This window comes from Lathyrus oleraceus, chromosome 2 (genome assembly GCF_024323335.1).
Source record: "Lathyrus oleraceus cultivar Zhongwan6 chromosome 2, CAAS_Psat_ZW6_1.0, whole genome shotgun sequence".
In the NCBI taxonomy this organism is placed as follows: Eukaryota; Viridiplantae; Streptophyta; class Magnoliopsida; order Fabales; family Fabaceae; genus Lathyrus; species Lathyrus oleraceus.
The window spans coordinates 241,986,811-242,011,177 of NC_066580.1; positions in this window are offsets into that span (position 1 = coordinate 241,986,811).

Here is a 24,367-nt window from a genome sequence, read left to right on the forward strand (position 1 = left end):
GTCCTACTCTTGTTATCAGCGACCTCCACTACTCGTCCCCACTGATAAATAATTCCTTCTTCGACAATCTTCCTTGCATATTTCAATGAGGACATAGGTGCCCCAACTCTCTTTTCAACAACAATAGATAAGGCTTGGAATGGAGTTCCAATCTCATCCTCAGCTTTAACACAAGATAAAGATGACAGATAACCAACAACGCCTTCTCCCCGCCAACAATGACTAATTTCCCATTCTTGACAAATTTGAGTTTCTGATGCAATGTGGAGGTAACAACTCCTGCCTCGTGGATCCATGGCCTTCCTAACAGACAACTGTAGGCCGGGTGGATATCCATTACTTGAAAAGTAATTTGAAAATCACTCGGACCTATCTTCACTAGAAGGTCCACTTCACCAATCACTGTTTTGCGCGAACCATCAAAAGCTTTGACGATTACACCACTATATCTCATAGGTGCTCCTTGATATGATAGCTTTGACAATGTTGACTTTGGCAGCATATTCAACGAAGATCTGGTGTTAACTAGAACATTGTATAAAGCGTCATCTTTGCAATTCATGGAGATATGCAAAGCCAGATTATGATTCCTACTCTCCTCAGGGAGTTCTTCATCACAAAAGCTGAGTTTGTTGCAAGCAGTGATGTTAGCCACAATATGATCAAACTGATCCATCGTAACATCATGTTCTATGAATGCTTTCTCTATAACTCTTTGCAGTGCTTCTCTGTGCACTTCTGAATTCATGAGCATAGACAGTACTGAAATCTTCAAGGGGGTTTGGAGCAACTGTTCCACCACATTAAACTCACTCTTCTTTATCAACCTAAGTACCTCATCATCATCGTTAGTCTTCAAATTGTTGGATTCACCAGACTGACGCTTTGAAGCACTAATTGGATCTGTTGCAGGCGCTTCTACCTGCTTACCAACTGGACAATCTTCTACATCTTTTGGGAACACCGGCCCAAACACTCGACCTTATTGGTCACATCAGTAATGCTCACGACAGAATTGGTCGTAGGTAATGGAACCTCTTGACCATCCTTCACCATAGTTGCATTATACTGATAAGGAACAACCTTATTGGATACGTACGGGACTGGACCCGCCAACCGTATGACCAACGACGATACCGATCTTTGGCAGATATTGTTACTGTTGCTACTATCATATTGAATCATCACTCTCTCGGGATTCTTGAATACGGGAACAATTACATTGACATCATCATCTATGTGTCGGGATTGAACAATCTGAATCATACCCTCATCTATCAATCGTTGGATGTCTCTTTTCACAATCATACAACCCCTCGGGTTAACACTGCAGATAGCAGAACCATCATGGTCATGCTCACAATCACTAACCAAGCAAATGTCCTTGTACATCCTCACGAAGGACCTTCGAATGAAGCGGACATCGAATACCTTGAACTCCCCGGGACAGTCGTCCATCATATTGACAGATGAATTTCCATCGGAAGGACACCATTCCATTCTTAACCAGCTTTTGAACTTCATATTTGAGTGGATAGCAGTTCTCAATGTCATGTCCAGGTGCCCCTTGATGAAAAGCACATTGGAGTTCTGGCTTGTACCACCATGGAAGTGGTTCAGGGATTTGCGGAGGATTTCTTGGTTGGAGTAGGTTCTTGAGGACAAAAGAGGGATAAAGCTCTGCATATGTCATAGGAATCGGGTCGAAAGAGACATTCTTCCTCTCAAAATTCTGTTGTTGATGATTATTGGTATTGTTGTTGTTGTAGGTGTTTGTACGTTGTAATGGTTGTTGTTGTTGATGTTTTTATTGTTGAACTGGTGTTGATTAACTTGATGAAAATACTGGAATAACCAAAGATACTTGATGATGATGTTGATGGGGTGGTTGACTTTTTCTGATTTGAGGCCTCCTCTGCCTCCCACTAACAATTGCATTGGCTTCATTATCCTTCTTCTTACCAAAACTGTTGTCGTATCTCTTGCTAGACGATACTTCCTCCTTAGACAACCATCCTTCTCGGACACCTTCTTCTAGCCTCATCCCCATATTTACCCTTTCGGTAAAATCACTAGGGGAACTTGTGATCATCCTCTCATAATAAAATGAGCTAAGGGTCTTCAAAAATAATTGGTCATCTCCTTTTCCTCTAAAGGAGGGTTGATCTGAGCAGCGAGTTCTCTCCACCTCTATGCATACTCCTTGAATGTCTCCTTGTCCTTCTGAGACAATGATCTCAACTGATCTCGGTCGGGAGCCATATCAATGTTGTACTTGTACTGCTTTACAAATGCTTCACCCAAATCGTTGAAAGTGCGGTGCTCACACTATCCAATCCCCTATACCATCTTAATACATTGTCGGTCAGACTGTCTTGAAAGTAGTGGATCAACAGTTGATCATTGTCTGTTTGGGTAGACATTTTACGGGAATACATCACCAAATGACTGAGCGGACATGTGTTCCCTTTGTACTTTTCAAAGTCAGGCACTTTGAACTTCACTGGAATCTTCACATTCGGCACTAGACACAACTCAGCAACACTCTTCCCAAATAGATCCTTACCTCTCAAAGTTTTCAATTCCTTGCGCAGCTCAAGAAATTGATCTTTCATTTCATCCATTTTCTCATACATATTCGGGCCCTCAGACGGCTCAGAATGATAAATGGTGTCTTCCACACGAGGTAAGGTATGCACAACAGGCGGTGGCACAGACATGGTCGGGCTAGATGTCGGCATAAAAGCAAATATAGGCGCAAAGTCTTCAGGTACGAAGTTCGGAGGCATTCCCCATGGGAATCCGGCAGGCATGGCAGGCGCGAAACGGGCAGCAGTTGCAGGAATAGTAGAGGTAGCTACCTCTGAAATAACAGTCCTCTGAGAGGGGGGGGAGTTGTAGGCGTTGGAGAAGACTGGCTTTGTCCAGCTAAAACTGACTCCATCATGGCAGTCAGGCGGGCGATCTCCTCTTTCATGTCTTTTTTCTCTTGTTCAAGATGCTCCATGATCTTCAAATGATTGGCGCGGGTATTGTACCGGTGAGTCAGCTTGGCTGAAGCACAGAAGAAACGCCAATGCGACATCTGGCAAAAGAGAAACCTGCTTATGCAAATGATGCATGAAATGCAATGTTGGGTTAGTTTTATTTTCAAGGAACTTATGATATTATTTTGCTATATATATATATATATATATATATATATATATATATATATATATATATATATATATATATATATATATATATATATATATATATATATATATATATATATATATATATATATATATATATATATATATATATATATATATATATATATATATATATATATATATATATATATATATATATATATATATATATATATATATATATATATATATAACAACAATTGCAACAATTTGATATGACCATAAAAATCTCTTTTATTTATATAATTGGAAGGATTACACTGAGTACAATTTCAGAAACCAAATGAAAAATACAAGATAAAAGGAGACTAGTCATCCTAAGGATCCCTAACAACGTCAGATGATCTGGCTATAGGTGCGTACTTCCTTCGAATGTGTCGGATCTCGATCTCAAAAGAAGCATTCATCTGAGTCTTCTCTGTTGGTGTAAGCCCTAGAGGCCAATACATTTTGGTACTTGTATCGAATAATAAAAGGCATTCTCTTTATTATGGTTGATTAATAAAGTTCCTGGAATAGATAGTCCGTTTAATGTATTAAGTGTGACTTAATCATGAGAACACATTAAACATAAGGACACTATTCCTAAAGTATCCGTAGTCGAGCTTTAGTGTGAAGTGGGATAACATTAAAGCATTAAGACTATTATGTTTGTAGACTGATGATCACATCTCATGGATCATGGATAAAGAGTTATCAAGTCTTAAACATAGGTATGAATATTAGGAGTAATATTTATACCGGATTGACCCGCTATGAGAATACTATATAGAAAGTTATGCAAGGTGTCATAAGTTATTCTCATGGTGATAATAGTGTATTCCACTCTTCGACCTGAAACCACTATGGACCCTAGATGTAGAGTCGAGTGCTTTATTGTTGATCCAACATTGTCCGTAACTGGATAACCATAAAGACAGTTGATGGGTACTCCACAAAGCATGCTGAGGGAGATGAGTGACCTAGATGGAATTTTCCCATCCTGCATAACAGGATAAATGTCTATGGGCCCAATATTGAACTGGACAAGGATGACACGGTCTATGCCTTGTGTTCAATATAGACATAAGGGCAAAAGGGTAATTATACACATAATTATTATCACAGAAGGAATTGTCAGATCACTTGACATTTTCATGTCTTGGGTAGCAGTGATGTGTTGCTAGATACCGCTCACTGTTTATTATGTTAAATGCGTGATTTAATATAATTGCCAACGTCACGAAAACCTACAGGGTCACACACAAAGGACGGATTGATGAGAGATAGAGTAACTAAGGAATACCGTAAGGTACGGTGCCCTTAAGTGAGTTATAGAACATCGTAAGGTACGGTGTACTTGAGTAGAATACGAAATATGGTAAGGTACCATGAGCTTAAGTGATTTTGGGCATATTATAAGATATGGGCCAAAATACACTTAAGTGGGCTTTTAGCTTGAAGCCCACACAAGTGGTTCTATAAATAGAACCCTTGTGCAAAAGCAAAAATTGCGGTTGCATTATTTTCGTTTTCTCTCACTCTCTCTCTCTCACTCAAAGCCTTCATTCGTACCAGCTAGCACTGAGACTGAAGGAACCCGTTCGTGTGGACTGAGTAGAGACGTTGTCATCGTTCAACGTTCGTGATCGCTTCGTGGATCTGCATCAAAGGTTTTGATCGTCACAAGAGATCTGCACCAAAGGTTTCGATCATCACAAGAGGTAAATATTCTATCACTGATCATGACCATTCGTAAGGATCTCTAAAGGAGAAATTTTAATTTCCGCTGCATTTTGGACCGCAATTCTCCTTCATTCTCGAGGACAAGCTGATCAACAATCTTCTTCCAAGCAATGGAAGGTTGAGGCATGCTAGAAGATGAAACCTCCGGCTCTCTCTATCTTTTTGGCACTCGGTCTTCAAGTAGCTTAATAAGTGCATCTTTGTCCTTAGACTCAAGCTACAACTCCTCATGCTTTTTGCTCAAAGCATGGAACCGCTCTTCCCACATATCCTTCTCTCGCTTCATCTTGGTGAGTGCGTCTTCCAACTCCTCTACATCCTGGTTAGGGAGAGTTAATAGCTCAACCACAACCACGGACATAGGTCTTTCACAAGGATAGGGAATCTTCAATTCCAAAGCTCTCTTCTTCCCCCAAAGAGTGTAAGCTTCCAAAGCTACACAATTACGCAGACCAAACTCGAATCTTTCCTTCCTATGCACATTATGCCAAGCATGCACAATCTTCTGCTTCAAATGTTGGGGATCTTTACCCTCTTGATAGAAAAGACCTTCTAACAACATGTTATTAGATTTGTCTCTCAAGGGGAACCCAAGTTGACGACGAGCCAAAACAGGGTTGTACTTAATTCCTCCTTGTGTACCAATGAGAGGCACATTAGAGAATTCACCACAACCGTCAATAATCTCCAAACTGATCAAAGAAGGATCATACCAAACTATATCATCATTAGGGAGAGACATAAGTCTCTGAGACCATCGTAGACATTGTTTGTTCTTCACAAAAGCAGGTGTCTGAGGCAAGTGCGAAATAAACCACTTGTACAGAAGAGGAATGCAACAAAAAATCGTTCCCCCACCCTTAGAATTCCTTAGATGCAAGGAGAAGTACATATTACCCAACAAAGTACGCACATGATTCCCAATCAAGAAAAATCTAATGGTGTTAACATCAACAAAACCGTCAATGTTAGGGAACAAAGCTAATCCATAGATAAGCAACATAAAGATAGCTTCAAAAGCGTCCACACTACCGGCTTGAGCAAAGGTAGTAGCTTCCTTGATGAGGAAATCAGACGGCAACCCAAATAATCCTCCTTTCTTCACCCAATGAGCCTCTATCTCAGACTTTTTCAAGTGAAGAGCTTCAGCAATAAGATGTGATCTGGGAATCTCTTCCAATCCACTAAACGACACTTTGTTAGAAACATGTATTCCCAAGAGATGGGCATACTCCTCCAACGTAGGCACAAGCTGATAATCCGGAAAAGTGAAGCAACGGTAGAGAGGGTCATAGAACTGCACTAATACACTCAAAAGTCCTTCAACCACATCAGCAGACAAGATAGACAAAAGCTTCCCATGGCGTTGTTTGAAGTCCAAAGGATCTAATACAAAAGATGTTAGCTTCCTTAACTCTTTCAAGTCAGGACATCTGAAACTGTACTTCTTAGTGTTCCTTCATCCATAATCCATGGTCTGAAAATATTTGCAAATAACACCTCAGTTCCTTGAAATTTTTGTGTGATGAATGTTATGATGCGCATGAATTCATGAATGCAACAATTATAGATAAGGGATCACACACAAGGCAAACAAACAAAGGTCAAGGGATGAATCAAGTCTTTGTCAAGATCAATCATCCATTTTGGTGGATTATGGTTTACACCTTATCAACACCCAAGTTCCATTGATATTGACAAGACTTGATTGGATCAACCGAGAATCAATGGTTTGCTGTAAATCACGAGCATGGAGTCTGGGTAAGAACCATCCCAAGGGAGTGAACTAAGGATAAAAACATGTAGATCATGTTCTAAAAAGTTCCCAGAGTCTTAATTCCATCTATCGGATATTACAGGTTAGGATGACTGACTCATCAACCCATAATATTCTCAAGAGAAACTCATCTGAGTGTAGTATCGCGTAATAACTGTTATCAAGTCTACACTTGAACAGTCTTCGTACTACGTTCTAAATAGGCCAAGGGGGGTAAATGTTCTACGGTCCTCAGCTTCTCAGACCCCAAATTAGAGATAGTAATGCCTAACCATAAATACTTGTGTGACATTTCCAAATCCAAAAGGGTCTCCACTAAGTAGATGGATCTCAAGCCAACTTGCTAAGGACTACTCCACACAAGTCGAACATGACTATACCATCCTCTTATCTTAATTGCACTCAAGTTCGGGTTAGAACTTATCTCACCACTCAAAGATCATCAATCACAACAAGCAGATTATATCATACAAACAAATATACATACATCAATTATATATAATTATATACATAAAAAAGGTAGGCTAAACCCACTAGAGACTACTCCATAACAGAGTCGCCACTTAATTTATGTAGCGGTAAATTCATGATCATCGAGCTATGGATAAGCTAGACATCAAATAACAAGAGTCGCCACCGCGCTTTTATTGTTTCCAAGTGAAAAGGGAAAAAGTACGAACAAAACCCAAGAATAAGAAGTTTTCAAATCAAAACTAATAAAATGCCAGAGATTACAGGTAAGGGGATTGGTTACACAGAGGGAAGGTGTTAGCACCCAAAGTGTCTTATGTACTCCTAGGAAGCCCTTTTTTGTGTGCATATGTATTTTTGTATAAAATGATGTTTACAAACAAATAGATTGGGGGATGATAAAACAATTCATTAGTTATATTTTTGTGTTTGACAAGACCTTCGGACTTGTGCCTACGTACCAACATAAAAATGAGGGATCAAAACCTTGTAGTTTGTGGTATCAATTTCAAAATGAATACACTGCTTTTAACAAATATTAAGTTTGAAAGACACAAAGGCCTAAAAATGGTTTGAATGAGTTAGTTCATTTTTGGCTTTTGAAAGTTTTAAGTCAAGTATGGTTAAGTTGATTTACAAATTTGATTAAGAAAAGAAGTTTGAAAATGCAATGGCCTAAGACCAAAGTTTCTAGTTTGCAATATGGTCTAAGTTTAGAAAACAAGCACAAACAAAGAAGTTTTTTTAAAAGGAGGGAGATATTTTGAAATTAAATAAGTGGGGAGGAGATGAAGAGATTAATCCTAAGCATAAATTTAAAAGTTGAGAGTTGAAAAGATCTGACCAATGGGCTGCAATCCAATAGACAAGAATGTCATATAGAAACCCAAATTCCCTTTGACATTAGAATCAAGCAACAACAAATGCACAAAATATCAACTTGAAGAGCAAGGCATCAAATAAAGATGGCCACATCCAAGCTTAGTAACTCCATGATCTTCTTCAAATCACAGGTTCAAAATAACAGATTCACAATGGTCATGTTGCAGATGAACTCAAATGGATCCTCAATGATGTATCAGATGAAGTTTCAAATTATAAGCACTTGGTTACATGAAAGTTGGCATTGGCCAAGTCCTTTGCATAGGGAGTGTTGCCTAAATTCTAAGTCCAATTGTCTCAAATTAAGCCAACAGTCCACACAAGATATTTTTTAGGGTTTTTGTTCTTATTATGTACATTAATGGTCAAAGACCATACAAACAAACACAATATACACAAACAAAATATATCACACAATATGGTCCAAGTGGACAAAGTGAAAATGACATTAACATAAACAATTAGAATGGTATGAACAATGACAAATGAGTAAAGCTTAAAAAATAAAGTGCATTAAAAATAAAGGCTTGAAATTAAGTGTTAGTGGTTAATAGGTTAGAAGTTAGTATTGCTTTTTCTTTTTTGTTTAAGTCATTCTTTGGAGAACACTCAACCCACTTATCACAAGCATGGATCCTTGAACCAAGACATCTTCCAAAGGAAGGAAAAAAGGCCAAGTTTCCATACAATACCATGAAAGAGGGGAGACTTACAATCTCACTAACTAGAATGTTATGCCTTTTGTCTCAAAATTTAGAGCTATGTTAAGCAATCGTAATTGGACTTATGTAGAAGTCACTACTATTTGAGATCGGGCAATAGAATTTTGGTGTTAATGCATGTTAGAGACATAGTATAATGGACTATGCTCATGAAACATACCACACACAAAAAGAATATGCAAAAGTGGTGGCCTAATCTCATCCATACTCATGTTGATTTTACAATCAACTAGCCTTGGGATATAGATATATCATATGACCATGACATGAATTCATAAAGAAGGGGAATAAGATGAAGAGGGAGGGGAAGTGGATCAAACTCAAATTGGACAAAGGAGGACTTTTACCAAATTAAGATCATTCATTCATTTTGGGAGATAGAATGTACATTCCATCAATCCCCTAAATTCAATGATCTTAACCTAGCAAAGTCAAATCAACCTTGACCAAGGCCCAACAACACAAGTCAAACTTACACAAATCAATCAAAATGGCTCAACACAACTATTTGGCATTTATTCAATTAAAAATACTAAAAACAATACACTAAATTAAATATGGTTGGTCAATTTCCTAAAACTTTATCAAAACACCAAAGAAATGGCCATGAGATTTATCATAGGTCAAACAAGGTCAAAGGACCTTGGAGAAAAAAATTCAGAATTTTTGGAGACTTAAAAGTATTTTTAAACAATTAAAAGTAATCACAAAATCAATTAAATCATGAAAAATATTAATAATGATCCAAAAAATAGTTTTAATTCAGTAAATGAAAGTGGATTTTATTTAAAAAATTATGGTGAAACTCTCATATTTTTTGGATCAATATTAAAATTAATATGAATTAATGAAAATCAAAGAAATAAAATGAAAATTAGAAATTGCAAAAAAACGTGGACCACTTGATCTCCCTCATTAATTGAGGTGGCAGATCAAGTGGACACAAACGCGCGTTCCATGATGAAACTCAGTCAGGGCGCCACACAAGTGGTAATTAAAACCAACGCTTGTGATTAAAACAATTTGAAATGGATCAATGGTTCTGAACCGTGCCACCTCACTTTCGGAGCCAAAGGTCGGTCACCTTCTCAGGCGAACCTTGCTGGGCTGGTTCAATCATCACCATGATTAAAATAAAAAAAAGGACATGGTCTGAAAGAGAAAATGGCGTAGAGCACGAATCTAACCTCAATTTTAACTAACTCCAAATATATAGAAAGATATGAGGAGTTGAATTTTGAGGTGAGTCAACTGAGTTGCTTTGATTTGACCTCAAAGCAACTCAATCTTCTTGCCTACATTGGTAGGACTTCAGACAACCAAAGATCCAAGAGAATTGATGAGAATTGAGTGAGAATCGAAGAGAAGAAAAAATCTGGAAAAATACGTTCAATGTTGTGCAGAACTTGGTCTCTCTTGCTTCAATTCACGTTTGATCTTGTTCCAATAGCTTGCATAAGTGGTTTAGGATTGGTACAAAGCTTTGGATCCTGGAGTTTTTGAATCTCCAAACAGTGAGATTCAAACTCAATTTTCAAGTGAAAACTATCAGGTTCTCCTTTTAATTGTGTGGGTTTGAAGAGGGGAAGCAAAGTTGGCGCGCAAGGGTCCTCTCAAATGAGCTCAGAGGGTCTCTATTTATATCAAATTGAAGTGTTATTTGCACACTTGAAATTTCTTCCAAAATTGGCAATGTCATGTTCATGCTTGCATGGGCGTGTACAGGCCCATGAAGCAATGCACTAAGGTCCAAATTCAACTGTGCTGAAGTCTGAATGAAGCTTGATTAGCAAGGCAAAGTGAAATGGTCATTTGAAGTTTTGATGTTGCCAATTGAAGCAGGCATGTTAACACCATGCGCAACCCTAGCAAACCTCATCCAAAATGAATGAATTAGGACTCTTTAGAAAGCTTAGATCAATAGGAACAACTCTTATGTTGAACATATTTCCATTTGGAACTTGGATCATGATGAATTTTGAGGTGGAAGTTTGGAAATTTCAATATGTTGAAAAAATTTCTAAGTGTCAAGTCATATACTTTAATATTCCACCTTGCTTAATTTTTTATGTGAGCTCCAAATGAGAAAAGTGTCTTCATCAAAGTAGTATCTCTTTCAAAGACCTTAAAAATGGTCAATTTGACATCATTTGGATTTAGAATGAGATAATTATGCATTTTTGAAGTTGAGGAAAATCACTTGTTCAATGGTGTTGGTCCAAAATGACCTATAATGTATCCTCACATCATATGCTCATAAAAGTTGATTTAGATTTCACTCCAAACATAAAAGTTGAAGTAGGAATATTTAATTTGATTGTGCAACTTGGAAAACTTTCATCTCATAAAAATTGAGCAAGTTATGTCCTTGGGAAGTTGATTTTCAAATTAGGGTTTAGACAAAATGACCTATAATGTTTCAACATAGAAAATGACTTTCCAAGCAAAAATAGATCTAGACCTCAACATTAAAGTTGTTTGTAATGTAGTTTAGAGTAGCTTTTATTTTTTAATCATTTTCATATGATGAAAATTGTAGGAGATAGGGTCTAGGGAGACCCAGTTTTGATCAGATGAATTCATCTGGCCAACCACCATCAACCAACTTGCTAACTTGCAATTCTCTTGACTTTTTAGGCTCATGATAGATCATATATGCAAAAGATGATGAATTATAAATTTACCCTTGAGAAATTTGATCAATTGATGAGGAAGCTTGTTGAAGAAGTTACTCAAGATACCCAGACAAACTAGGGTTTCCAAGGCAAACCAACTCCAAACTCTTGAAGAAATCTTGATCAAAATAACATGCAAAGATCATTGGTCCTCATATATGATGATTAGAGACACTGTGGATCATTCCATGGTTGTGTTCTTAGCCATGAGGGTCTTAAACCCTATATATGAGCTTGATAGATCAATGGGGATCATGCCATACCTACAAAAGAGTTAGGCAAATGCAAAGACAAATTTTTGGTATTTTGGTTAGTAAAATGATAATATACAAGTATGATACAATCACATGGGGCTTGGTGATATCTTCCAAAATAAACCCAATGAAAGAGGGGTAAGGAGGATTCCAATGTGTGATCCCAATGCTAGTGCATATGATGAAATTGCATGAGGGATCTTAGGGTCAAAATTGGGGTCTTACAGACGCGCACACTCTGCGGGAAAAAAACATCACCAGAGAGTGAGGAAATAATCAAGAAAGATGCAAGATGCACAAATAATCATCATGATGTTATGCATATGCATTATGAATATGCTGACAAAACGAGCATAAAGGGTTAGACTGACAATACAATACAACCAAATACTCGGCTAGTTTCAACAAGATAGAGATGTTAGTGGGGATCTTGCTAGAGATTATACCAAATAGAAAAAAACATTGCTTGGAAACCCAAAACTTAGTCTTTTAGAATCATGAACTCCGTTTTGAGGGGGGTTTATCAGGGATAAAGAACGTCTGACCAAACTTTGTACCGAAGACCTGTTGGCGTCCTCAATATGGATTCTGTCATTCCCGCAATCCCATGATGAGGAAACTGATATTCTTAGATACATGCAATAAAGGGGAACTCCTGTTTGGGGGCCCATTGAGCTCCGCTCTTCAAGATCTTACCATTTTTGAGATTGATGTTAACATTCCTCGCTTATATTCACAAATAGAGGAAAAATATTCTTTTTTTGTAAATTTCAAAAACATGATTGTTTATATATCTTTTGTTTCAAAAGTTATTATAAAAAATAAAATGAAATTTTGTGAACTGGAACAATATAAGAACAGCAAAAAAATGGGCAAAAGGCTCAAATTTTATTGATAGAATGGTAGTCCGCAAATGGCGTGACTCCATGGATCATTACAAAGTTGAAAAATTGTAAATACATGGAAAGGGTTACATTGAAATACAATGACCACTATTATCCCTAACAACTTTGAATTCCGCTATGTTCTGAACTTTGGTTGAGGATGATTGAATGAGAATATTTGATAGGCATCATTGCTTCAAACGATCAAGTCTGGCCTGATGTAGTTACTTACCATAATCCCTAACTTTTTCCTAGATTTCCCTCTCGGGTTCAATCTACCAGGATGATTAATTTTTAATTGTGTCTCTAATTTTTGCCTAGACCATCTTTTCGGGTTTTCAATCCACCAAGACGCTCATTTTTACCTAAGCCGCCCTTTCAGGTTTTCAACTTAGGGAGATGTTCTTTTATTATTTTTTAGGCGAAGTATTTCTTGACTGCATCGGCATTCACGGGACGAGGGAGATCCTCACCATCCATGGTTGTAAGAATCATTGTGCCACTAAAGAAATCTCTCTTAATAACATATGGGCCTTCATAATTAGGAGTCCAATTTCCCCTAGAATTAGTGTTGAAGGACAAGATCTTCTTAAGCACGAGGTCACCTTCTCTTAATACACGAGGTTGAACCTTCTTGTCAAATGCTTTCTTCATTCTCTTTTGATATAATTGGCCATGACACAAAGCCGCCATTCTTTTCACTTCAATCAAATTCAACTGATCATATATGTTTTGATACCATTCAGCCTCAAAAAATTTGGCTTCCATCAAGACTCTCATCGATGGGATCTCAACCTCTACAGGAAGCACTGCTTCCATGCCATACACAAGATAGAAAGGGGTTGCCCCTGTTGAAGTGTGGACGGATGTACGATATCCATGCAAAGCAAAAGGGAGCATATCATGCCAATCCTTATATGTCACAACCATTTTCTAGATAATCTTCTTAATATTCTTATTTGCATCTTCAACAACCTCATTTATCTTTAAATCCTAACTATTGGGATGAAGTTGAGAAGGGGCGGCATTCAGGGTTTTTAGTAGATCGAATTCAAAATCAATAAAGGGAAGGTGGATATTAAAATCTTCCAATACCCCGACATAAAAATGTAAGTATTCATTTTTAAATCCCTTGGGACAAGCTATGTAAACATATTCCCATATAATACAGGGCTCCAAAATAACATCGTCTTTGTTCCCAATAGCAAATACATTCTTCAAAGACCGAAATTTAGCTATCTCCATAGGGGAGTTGTGATCATAACTCATTACTTCTTGATCAAATGACTCCATAATCTCCATCAGCACCTCTACTGATGAACCTGATGAAGAAGAGTCAGAATCAAAATTGCTAAAAGAGGCAGAAATATTATCGTAAGCCTCCTTTACAATACGATCAAGGTCAGCCGGGGTTAGAGTATCTCTACATCCTCTCACATAAAAATCCTAAAGATTATTTATTTCGCAGACGCTTAAGGTTCATAATGCTTTTGTATTCTCGTCACATGCATTAACAATAATCATTGAATAAAAGAATGCAGAAGCAAAAGCAAAATATACCTGATATTGATGAACAAACGAGAACTCTGAGGGTTGCTTAGAAAAAAAGAAAGATTTCTTCCAGCGAATGACGAGTTAGAAGATAAAAATATGAATTTAATTAGAAGGAAATATTCTTAAAAGGACTTAAAAAGTGTGAAACGCTTTGGATCATTGAGAGGGATCAAAATCCTATAAAAAGTCATCATTACTAAGGAGGGAGAGAATTTGATAAAGATACGTTGTCATGATTAAAAAACACGTCACATTATAAGTGGATTGGGGAAAACTTAAAAGCTAAATTTTCGGGCTTCTTTTGTCCTAACATCTCAACCTTTTGGATCTCATGCTCGGGGGGCTTATGTACATTCCGAAAAATTAGTTGACCAACCGAGGTATGAGATCGATGAAGCCTATTCGAGTATATGAGTTCTTTGAGGCCGAGTTGGCATGACAACCGAGTATGGTGAGATTAGCAAACCAGATTGTCAGGATGTCATCCACTAAACAGATTAAACAAGAGCATTTATATCATGTTGTCCATGTGATTTCACATAGAAAATGACTAAACAAATTTGTTAGAAAGTTACCTTCTAGATACTATTAGTTGCATAAACAATCGTAGATAGTGTCGCGGCTGGAAAAATGACAGAGTCGCCACCATCTTTTATTTGTCCCTAAGAAACAGGGAAATAATGATAAAACCTATAAACTAAGGGTAAGATGCTAGGTTCGGGAGTCTGTTAAGTAAGGGGAAGGTGATAGGCACCCCTTACCTCCATTGTACTCAATGAGATCCTCCTTTAATTCTAGGGTTAGTGTATTTCTAAGGAATGTTTGATTTAATATTTATTAACTGCTTAATTATTTATTTATTTATAAAATAAATGTTTTATTATTAACAAAAAGAAATTTTATTAAGAGGAGAAAACCAAAAACATTTTTTTGATTATTGTACTCGCTAGAGTCTTACAACTTTATGCCTACGTGCCTCCAAGTTCATTGAAGGATCAGAGCTCTGTAGTTCGTCTAAAAAATGTTGGTTCGTTAGTTGTTTCTATCCCTTGAAAAATTCTCACGCATTAGGGACGGAGAAGTAATTGATTTTGGAAAAATGTCTCAATGCACTAAGGTAGAGGAGTTATGATTTGAGGTGTGTTAGATTGATTTTATCCCATTTCATTGATTGCGAAGATATAATAATTAATTATTTAAGAAAATAAATTAATAATGATATTATATATTTATTTAATAAAAATATTTAAAGGATAATTATATAAACCCAAGTATTATATCCCTTATCCCTAATTTTTTTAATCCCAAACCCTAAAATTTCCTTAGAAATTCATCCCATGATTATCCCTATTATTGATTACAAAAAAAATAATGCTTAATTTATTTATGAAAATAAATATTATATTTATATGACATATCCCTTATCCCGATTTCTATCCCTTGATTGATCCCTTGTTTTTATCCCTTAATTATTTTTCAAAAGTATAATATTTGATTTATTTAAAAAATGAATTAATGATTATACTTGAATATTAGACATAACCATTATCCCTGATTTTATCCCTTGGACAACCTTAGAATTTTATCCCATGTTTTATCCCATGTTCTTATCCCCTTGATTATTATCCAATTTGATTGGAAAAATATAAATGATTAATTTATTTAAGAAAATGAATAAATGATAATATTAAATATTAAATGATAAACGATATATCCTCTATCCCTTATTTTTCATCCCTAAAATCCTAGATATTTATCCCATAATTTCATCTCATAATTATCCCTAAATTATTCCATAGTTGTCCTATAGATTAACCCCAATTTCCCAAATTAATTAATATCCCATGATTAATTATATTTTTTATCCTTTATTACTTTATTTTCATTTAAATCCACATTCTTAAGTATCTTAAATATAATCCCAACCATTTTAATTAACCCTTAACTAAATATATGTTTTGTATTTCATAAGATTTATTTATTTAGTATTAGAATTAGAACTTACCAAGCACATAAAGTCAAAGTTAATCCCCAAATCTCTAAAACATATACTCTCATTAGTTTATATTATGTGCCCAATTCTCTCCAAATATTTTATCATTAATCTTGAATTTATAAACTAAAAAAAGGAAAGAAAAAAAAGAGAGGAAAAAGAAGAAAAAAAAGGATAAGGGACGATACATGCCCGTGAGATGTTCCAATAATTCTTATTGTTCATAAAAATATAATCAAAGTGAAATTTTCTCTTTTAATGTCTAACAAGTAACATCATATAACAATGGCCAACAAATTATAATTATCTCACTAGTAAGTAATCTCACGTTATGATTTCTGATGACAATACAGGTTTCACATTTTCAAGACCACACAAATATCACAGCTTGTATTTTAGATAAATAGACTAAGAACAAAGGCATATGAATGTCAAATTGCTTTTCTTGTCCTACATATTATCAAATTATATATATGATGGGATATGCATTAATACAATACTGTAATAAATGGTTTTTTTAATATTTTAATTCTCCTAAACTAGGTGCTATGATTTTACTAGATATAACACGGAATATGATATGATGTTTTGTTTATATAAGATTAATTCAGGTTAAAAAAAGTTGATTTATCATAAAGATTGATTTACTTTTTTTTATGCTTTAGAAATTTACTTCCTGAAATTAATTAAAAGAGTCTTTAGAAATTTAAAAAGGATTTGTTATATGTTCTTAGTAAAAGAAAAAGTTAATATGATTTTTTTTTGTTATTTAAAACATTTACTTAGTACTAAACACATAATCAAACACAATTTAAACATAAGCATCATACAATATATTAATATAATAAAATGGGAGTGGAGACCAACCTACAGGGAGGAGACTCTCCCTAGTTAACAAAGAGACACAAATTCTCCTCTTTTTTTTTATATCTTCTTCTTCACGTTTCTCGTAATTCCTCTTCTTTGCTCGCCTTTTTGAAAATATCGATGATGATAATGAGAGAGGCTTTAGGGTTTTAGTGTTGTTGTTCTTCAATGTGAAGAGCAACAACTTTTTAGACTAACTTTTGTAGATTGTGGGTGAGAAAATAAGGTTCTATTTATAGGTAAAATTAGGTTTAAAAAATTATATGAGATTGTCTATTTTTAGAATGATTTAATTTAACCAGATTTTCCCTATTTCTTAAAGCCCAAGCCAATGAACCTGGATGGATTCATGGCTTGGTGAATTTAGATTAAAAAATATTTTAAATAAATAAAAATAAACTAATTACCTAATAATAATAATAAATTATTTTTGATTTTTTTTGAGATTTTATTCATAAAATCATGATTTTAATGAAAAAATAATATTTTAAAATATACTTTAAATAAAAATACAAAAATTAATAATTAAATCAAAATAATATTATTTTTGTGATTTTTTATGATTTAAAAATAAAATAGAAAAGTTAGAAGTAAAGAAAAATAAATAAAAGGGAAAAAAACACTAAAAGTAAAAAATGTGGGACTCAAACTCATGACATTTTCCTTTGTGACTCCTTGTACTCCTTTTGGAACCAACAAGGTCTTCCATTCATTCAAAATAAAATAGCATTAGCGAGTATATAATAATAATCTTAATAATAATTACATGATAATATTAATATTAATAATAATATTAATACTAATTTTATGCTCTAATAATCCCATTATGACCCTAATTAGATAACATATCAATTAATGATAATTTGATTAATAAAAATAATAATTTAACCCTAATTAATCCCAATATTAATCTATTTCTAAATAATAATAATAATATAACTTAATATTAATATGTAATAATAATAATAATACTATATTAATTTATCCCCATTTAACTAATAATGATATTATAATTTATTCTACCCTACTATTAAAACAAATAATCCCCCTAATACTTATTATTATTTTTTACTAATGTGTTTTAATAAGACAAAAATTCCTAGTTACTAATGGTAGTATCCCTTTAACATAACTCCTCAAATTATTACGTTTCAAGCAACATCCCTGAATTAAAACAAATTCCCAAGAGGGACTAAAAAGTCAAAAAGGGCCCCTTTTGACTTTTTAGGTCATTGGGGTTGACCAGATGTCTTATAAAGGGTCCTGAGCATGTCAATGACCTAGATTCTAAGTCAATAACAAGAAACAAATAGTGGTCAAAATTTGGGGTGTGACAACTTCCCCTATTTAATCAGCTTCAAACTGAGATGATGATGATGGCGAGTCTTCATTTTCTCAGGGAGAAGATGGTTAAATATAAAGAGGAACCTTAAATTTGACTGCGGGGTTAATAGACTCCGGAGCCGAGCAAGGATTGACCAGTCCTTGGTGCTCCGTTGGCACCCCCCTTTGATGTATCCCTGATAATATCTCCTTGCATATGATTCCCATAATCATAGAAATCGGGCAACACTTAGACGATCCTTAAGTCGCTGTTTGATAACTCTGGTAGAATCCCTAATGAAACTCTTATTAAAATCCCTGGAAAAACTCTTGATGAAACCCATGATATAACTTCTGATGGAACCCCTGATAATAAGACCTTGATGAAAACCCTTTTGTTAAATCCCTGATGGAATCCCTCAACTAATTCTCTGATGATCAGTTTCAACCTCTTAGGGTGGCACTTGCCTATGATTCATATGATCATCTGATCATGTCACTGGAGTCAGGTAGAACTTTAGTGATATCACAATCACTCTGGATAAGACCCCTCTGGTGATACTCTAGTGAAACCCCTTGATAAAGTTCTGGTAGACCCCCTTGATAGAACCCTTTGATGAAACTTCAGATGGAATCCCTAGATGAAACCCTTGATAAAACCCTTTTGTTGAAATCCCTTGATGAAACCCCTTAATATAAATATGGTGAAACCCCTTGATGGAACCCCTTGATGAAACTTCTGATAGAACCCCTTGATAGAACCCTTTGATGAAACCCTTGATAAAATCCTTGGTGAAACCTTGGTGGAACCCTTTCATAAACCCTAATGAAACCCCTCTGATAAAAATTTGATGAAATCCCTAAATAAACCTTTAATGGAACCTTTGATGAAACCCTTTTTGATCAATTTTAACCCTTTTGGGTGAAACTTGCATACGATTTCCATGATCATCCGATCATTTCACGTGAATCGGGTAGTACTCTACTAATACCCTAATCAATCTAGATGAAACCCCTTGGTAAAATTACGGAAGAACCCCTTGATGGAATCTTTTGATGATATTCCTGATAAACCCTTTTGATAAAATCCCTTGACAAAACACTTTTGATAAAATCCCTTGATAAAATTCTGGTGGAACCCTTTGATAGAAAATTCTGGTGAAACCCTTTAATAAATCCATGATGAAACCCCTTGATAAAACCCTGGTGAACCCTTGATGGATAATACTCTGATGAAAACCCCTTGATTGAACCCCTTTGATAAAACTCCTTTGATAAAATCCCTTGATAACCCTAGTATATGGAATGTGTCATGTGTGTAGAATAGGTTAATAAGATGGAGATGTGAGAGGTGAAGATCCGTTCAATAGTTGATAACGATCATTCAGGATGACCGAGTACTAGATAGATTTCTTTGATGAATCATGGTGAGTAAGTTTGTTGGGGAAGTCTTTTATTGAAAAGGCTCTTTAGAGATATTAATTACTAGGGAAGACTAATAAGCATTCCTACTTGGGGAATTGTACTGGTATAGTTGGGGATTGGACATCGATTGACATCGATATAAGAACCGATAACTCATTATTGGCAAGAAAATTTATGTAAGACCTGAAAGATATGAAGGAAATAACAGTAGTATAAGAACCGTAAAACAAGATGACAAACGGTGTAAGGACCGAAGTGAAAAATCAAATGGTGTAAGAATCAAAGTGAATGTATGACGACATTGTAAGAATTAAAGTGACTGGATGACAATGGTGTAAAAATCGAAGTGACTGGATGACAACAGTGTAAGAACCAAAGTGATTGAATGACAACGGTGTAAGAACCGAAGTGACTGAATGACAACGATGTAAGAACCGAAGTGAACAATGGCGTAAGAACTATAAATAGGATATTATCATGGATAATACTAGAGCAAGAACTTTTGTTGAGGAGTTCTATAAGAACAATAGAGTAAAAAGGAGATTGATAGAAGAACTTGATGTCTCTACTAGGGAGGACTGGTATCCTGTAAGATGATTGTCTACTGGGGAATAGGCTTTTAGACAAGGTTCCCTAAGGAGAATGAGTGTTGAGGAAAGTCCTAAGAAATCTTTGTAAAGATCTGGTGAAGGAATTGTATACCATTAGGGCATACCGGGGACAGTGCAGCTAAGTATTTTCTGCTTGGAGAATGAGTTCCAAGGATACTTGTTGGGGAATTGTTCTTAAGATCAACTCACTAGGGTGTACAACAAGAAAAGAGTTAGGGAAAATCTTGGACTAAGATCTATTGCAGACTTAGCTAGGGATGGATCTAAACTCTCTAGATGAGTTCTGAGTCCCAGCCCGTGTTATTTATCTATGTTATGCATGCATGTTATGTTAGGTCATGTATGCATGTTTAGAGTTTGTATGACGTAATACTCCATATTCATGGATATTCGACATATGATGCGATACATGAATTTGATGTTATAGATGATTCGTCCATGGATGATATAATCATTTGGAGAATATGGTTTATTTTATTTCAGTGAAGAGTTATGCGGGACCTTCAGAAAGTGGCTTTTAAAGGATGGGTTTTGAGCCTTTTGAGACGTTGGGTGAGGTCAGGCTTTTTGACTATGAATGTTGAGCTTTGAGCCTTTTGAGATGTTGGGTGAGGTTGGGCTTTTTATAGGATGTTGAATTCATATTGTGGGAATGTGATAGATGAACGAGATGATATGCATGATTAGATGCTAGAGTGAAGCAAAATGATTGATGCATGACAATGATTCATGTGATGATTTAAATGCTTTTAACTGGTGGCCCTATGGTGAGCAATGGAATGGTTAAGACTTAGAGAGGTTGATTGTGTAACAAGGTTGTTTGTTAAAAGGTGGTAGGGTATTATATCAACATGACTTCCCGATAATCATTTCGAACTTGACGATTGTTGATGTATGGCATAACTTGTAAGTGCATCTTGAAAGTATTAAGAGGGCATGTTCATGCAGTATCCTATACTTTCCCCAATCTGTTGGGGTATTTGAAGAGATTCTCCTCAATATGGGTTTTGAAGAAGCTTGTCTTTAATATGTGCTTGAAATGGCCTACCCTTGTATGAGCATTGGAGAGATTTGTCCTTGACTAATCGACTCTTGGAATGAATTTCCCCAAATGAACCTTTTTTGGAAGCGATTTCTTCTGATCAAGCCTTGCAACCACCTGCGCTAGATTGATGGAGCCTTGGAGGTTATTGACCTTGTTTTTAGGGTTTCTGAAGGATTTTATTGAAAAGGAACTTGGATCCCACCATGCTCTGATACGACCTTGATATGAACTGCCCCAGTATTTAAATCTTGAAAAGTCTGCCCCTGATTATTAGGGTCTGGAGGAGTGTCATGAGAAGGAACATGGATCCTATCGTGATGTGATATGAACTAGATATGGACTTCCCCTAGTATCTGAATCTTGTAAGGCATGTCCCTGATTAACTGGTGCTTGAACAATTCTTAGAATGATTTACCCCATGTCACTAGGATCTGGAAGAGTTGCATGAAAAAAGACTTGGGTCCCACAATATTTCAATGTGACATTCATATGAATTGCCCCGGTATTTGAACTTTTGAAAAGTATACCCCTGACTAATCGACTTCCAGAGTGGTTGGCTCCACCGTGCTCCTGAGGTGGCCTGCCCTAGTGTGAGCTCTTGAAAGGTTTTCCCCTTATCATCAGGGTCAAAGAGGTGATTCAACATAGGTGGGTTAAATATTGGGACATTTTGCCTCTAGTTAGTAGGATCTTCAGATGATTTGCCAATAATTATAAGGATTTTCCCTAATTAGAAGGATCCTTAGGCGACTTGCCCCTAGTCAGCAATGTCTTGAAGTGGTATGCCCCTGATCATACCATTGTTGATATTTCCTTGGTGCTAAGTATTGATTTGTAAGAAAAATGTTCTCTTTGAAAAGTAATTCTAACACCATGCTCATGCAAGTTTTTGAAATCGAAGATTATTATGGAAAACAAATATGGTGTATACAAATGATATTTGGCTACAAGGTTGGCACAAATGAATATGTGAAAATGTGATAAAACAAGATGGTTATCAATGATTTAACAAACATTTGGAGTTAGTTTAACAACGATTTTACTGAGTATGCTTTCATAGTGAACCTAGCTTCAATTAAGACTTTAACGGTTGAAACATGGCCTGGTTCACGGTTTAAGAAACAAAGGATATAAGGCTCAAACTTTGATTAAGACCCACTCATTCTCCTTGATGATCTCCATTCCTAAATCCAGTTAATTCAACAAGATACATTTAGTCAGCAAGAGAATTTTGATAGTAATGATGATGGATGTAATGATTGAAGCACTAATGAGATTTTTGAGGTGGCAGTCACCTACTTTCCCTTACAAGCTTGTTTCCGTTTTTTTCCTTTTTTTCCTTTTTAATCCCTATTTTGCATGGACCAAATCTTTTGAATTTATGGTCCATTGGGATGCCCTAACTTTTGTCTAAGTCAACTCCTTTTGAGTTTTTGACTTAGCAGAATCTTTTTGAAATATGATGCCCTAACTTTTGCATAAGTCAAACTTTCAGGGTTTTTTTTTTCTTTTTGACTTAGCGAGCTTTTTTTAAAACAACTCTTGCGTGATTTTGCTTTTGATTTCGAAAGTTGTGACTGGCATGTTAGTTATTGTGAGCTTTTGTATTTTCACTGCTTCCTCGATGTTGGATGACGTGTGTGAGGAATAGGATGTTTTGATCCTCCTATCCATATGATAATTCTATTAAGATTAGAATGCACCATTGACTTAATTGAAGAACTACCCTGCCCCTGGTTAAGATTAAGGGTTTTTTATTAAGAAAAAAAGAAATACCAACTTTTGGCTTGAGGGGGTTGACTATAAATTATCTCCTTATTTCTCTAGTGTTTAGGGAAATGAAACAATACCTTACATCGTCAGCCCGGTCTTACTATTAAAGGATACATTAGCAAATTCGGTTGTTTATTACATCATTCTCCTTATAAGTTTGTTAATAGGTGAGAAGTGAAAATAAAAGGTTTGATTGATTTTTATTTTTATTTTCATGATGGCATAAGAAACAGAGTGTAAACGAATGGATTGATTTCAAAAACATGCATGCTCATTTTATTAAAATTAATACCCAAAGAGTACAAATTTTAATACAAAAAGCACTTAACAAAAAAGAAATCACAATTGTAACTGATAAAGTCTATTGATCTCAAGGATGAGCTTCATTGTTGATCCACTGTCTTTAGGGGATGCTTCTTGATATCCTTTCACTTGTAAAGATAAAGGGGTGACCGTTCACCAATGGGACTCCTCCTTTGAAAGTCAACAGCAAGTCTTGTGTTTTATACTCATAACTTGTAGGATCTGGACCAGGGGTACGATCAAGTGATTGCAGCTTCACTAGGGCGCCTCCGAATAAGTCATGAGACATTAGTATATGATCCAATTTCCTTCCAAGCTTCCTTTATCGTAATTAATGAAGCGCGTGAAGATACTGCTGCAAATTTTATTGTGGAGGCATCATCCAGGGTTGTTGTATTTAAAGCAATGGGTAGGCATGTGGCTAGCATGGTGAAGGGTTTCCCTCTCACTTCAATGGTACTTGTCCCTCTTGAGTCCCTCCATAATTTCTTGGGACATGTGGCAAATTAATTTGTGAGTATCAGGAAGTTAGCTAGCTAGATAGTTGGAGGAAGGTCAAAAGTGGAAAGGATATGCAAATGTATGTATATGTATGCAAATGCATGAAAATGCATGGGTATGCAAATGTATGTATATGTATGCAACTGCATGAAAATGCATGGGTATGCAAAAACATTTGTCATTCATTTTTTAGGTAGGCTAAAAAAATTCATGGAGATGCAATGCGGGGTTAGGATAAAGACAGACATATGGAAACCCCAAACGGGTTTAGGGATAGTGACTGACAAAAAGGAAACCCTTACGGGTTCATGGATTGTGACGGATATAGAACCCACGCATGAGTTTAAGGATATTGTCGAATATAAGGACACCTTATTTAAGAAGG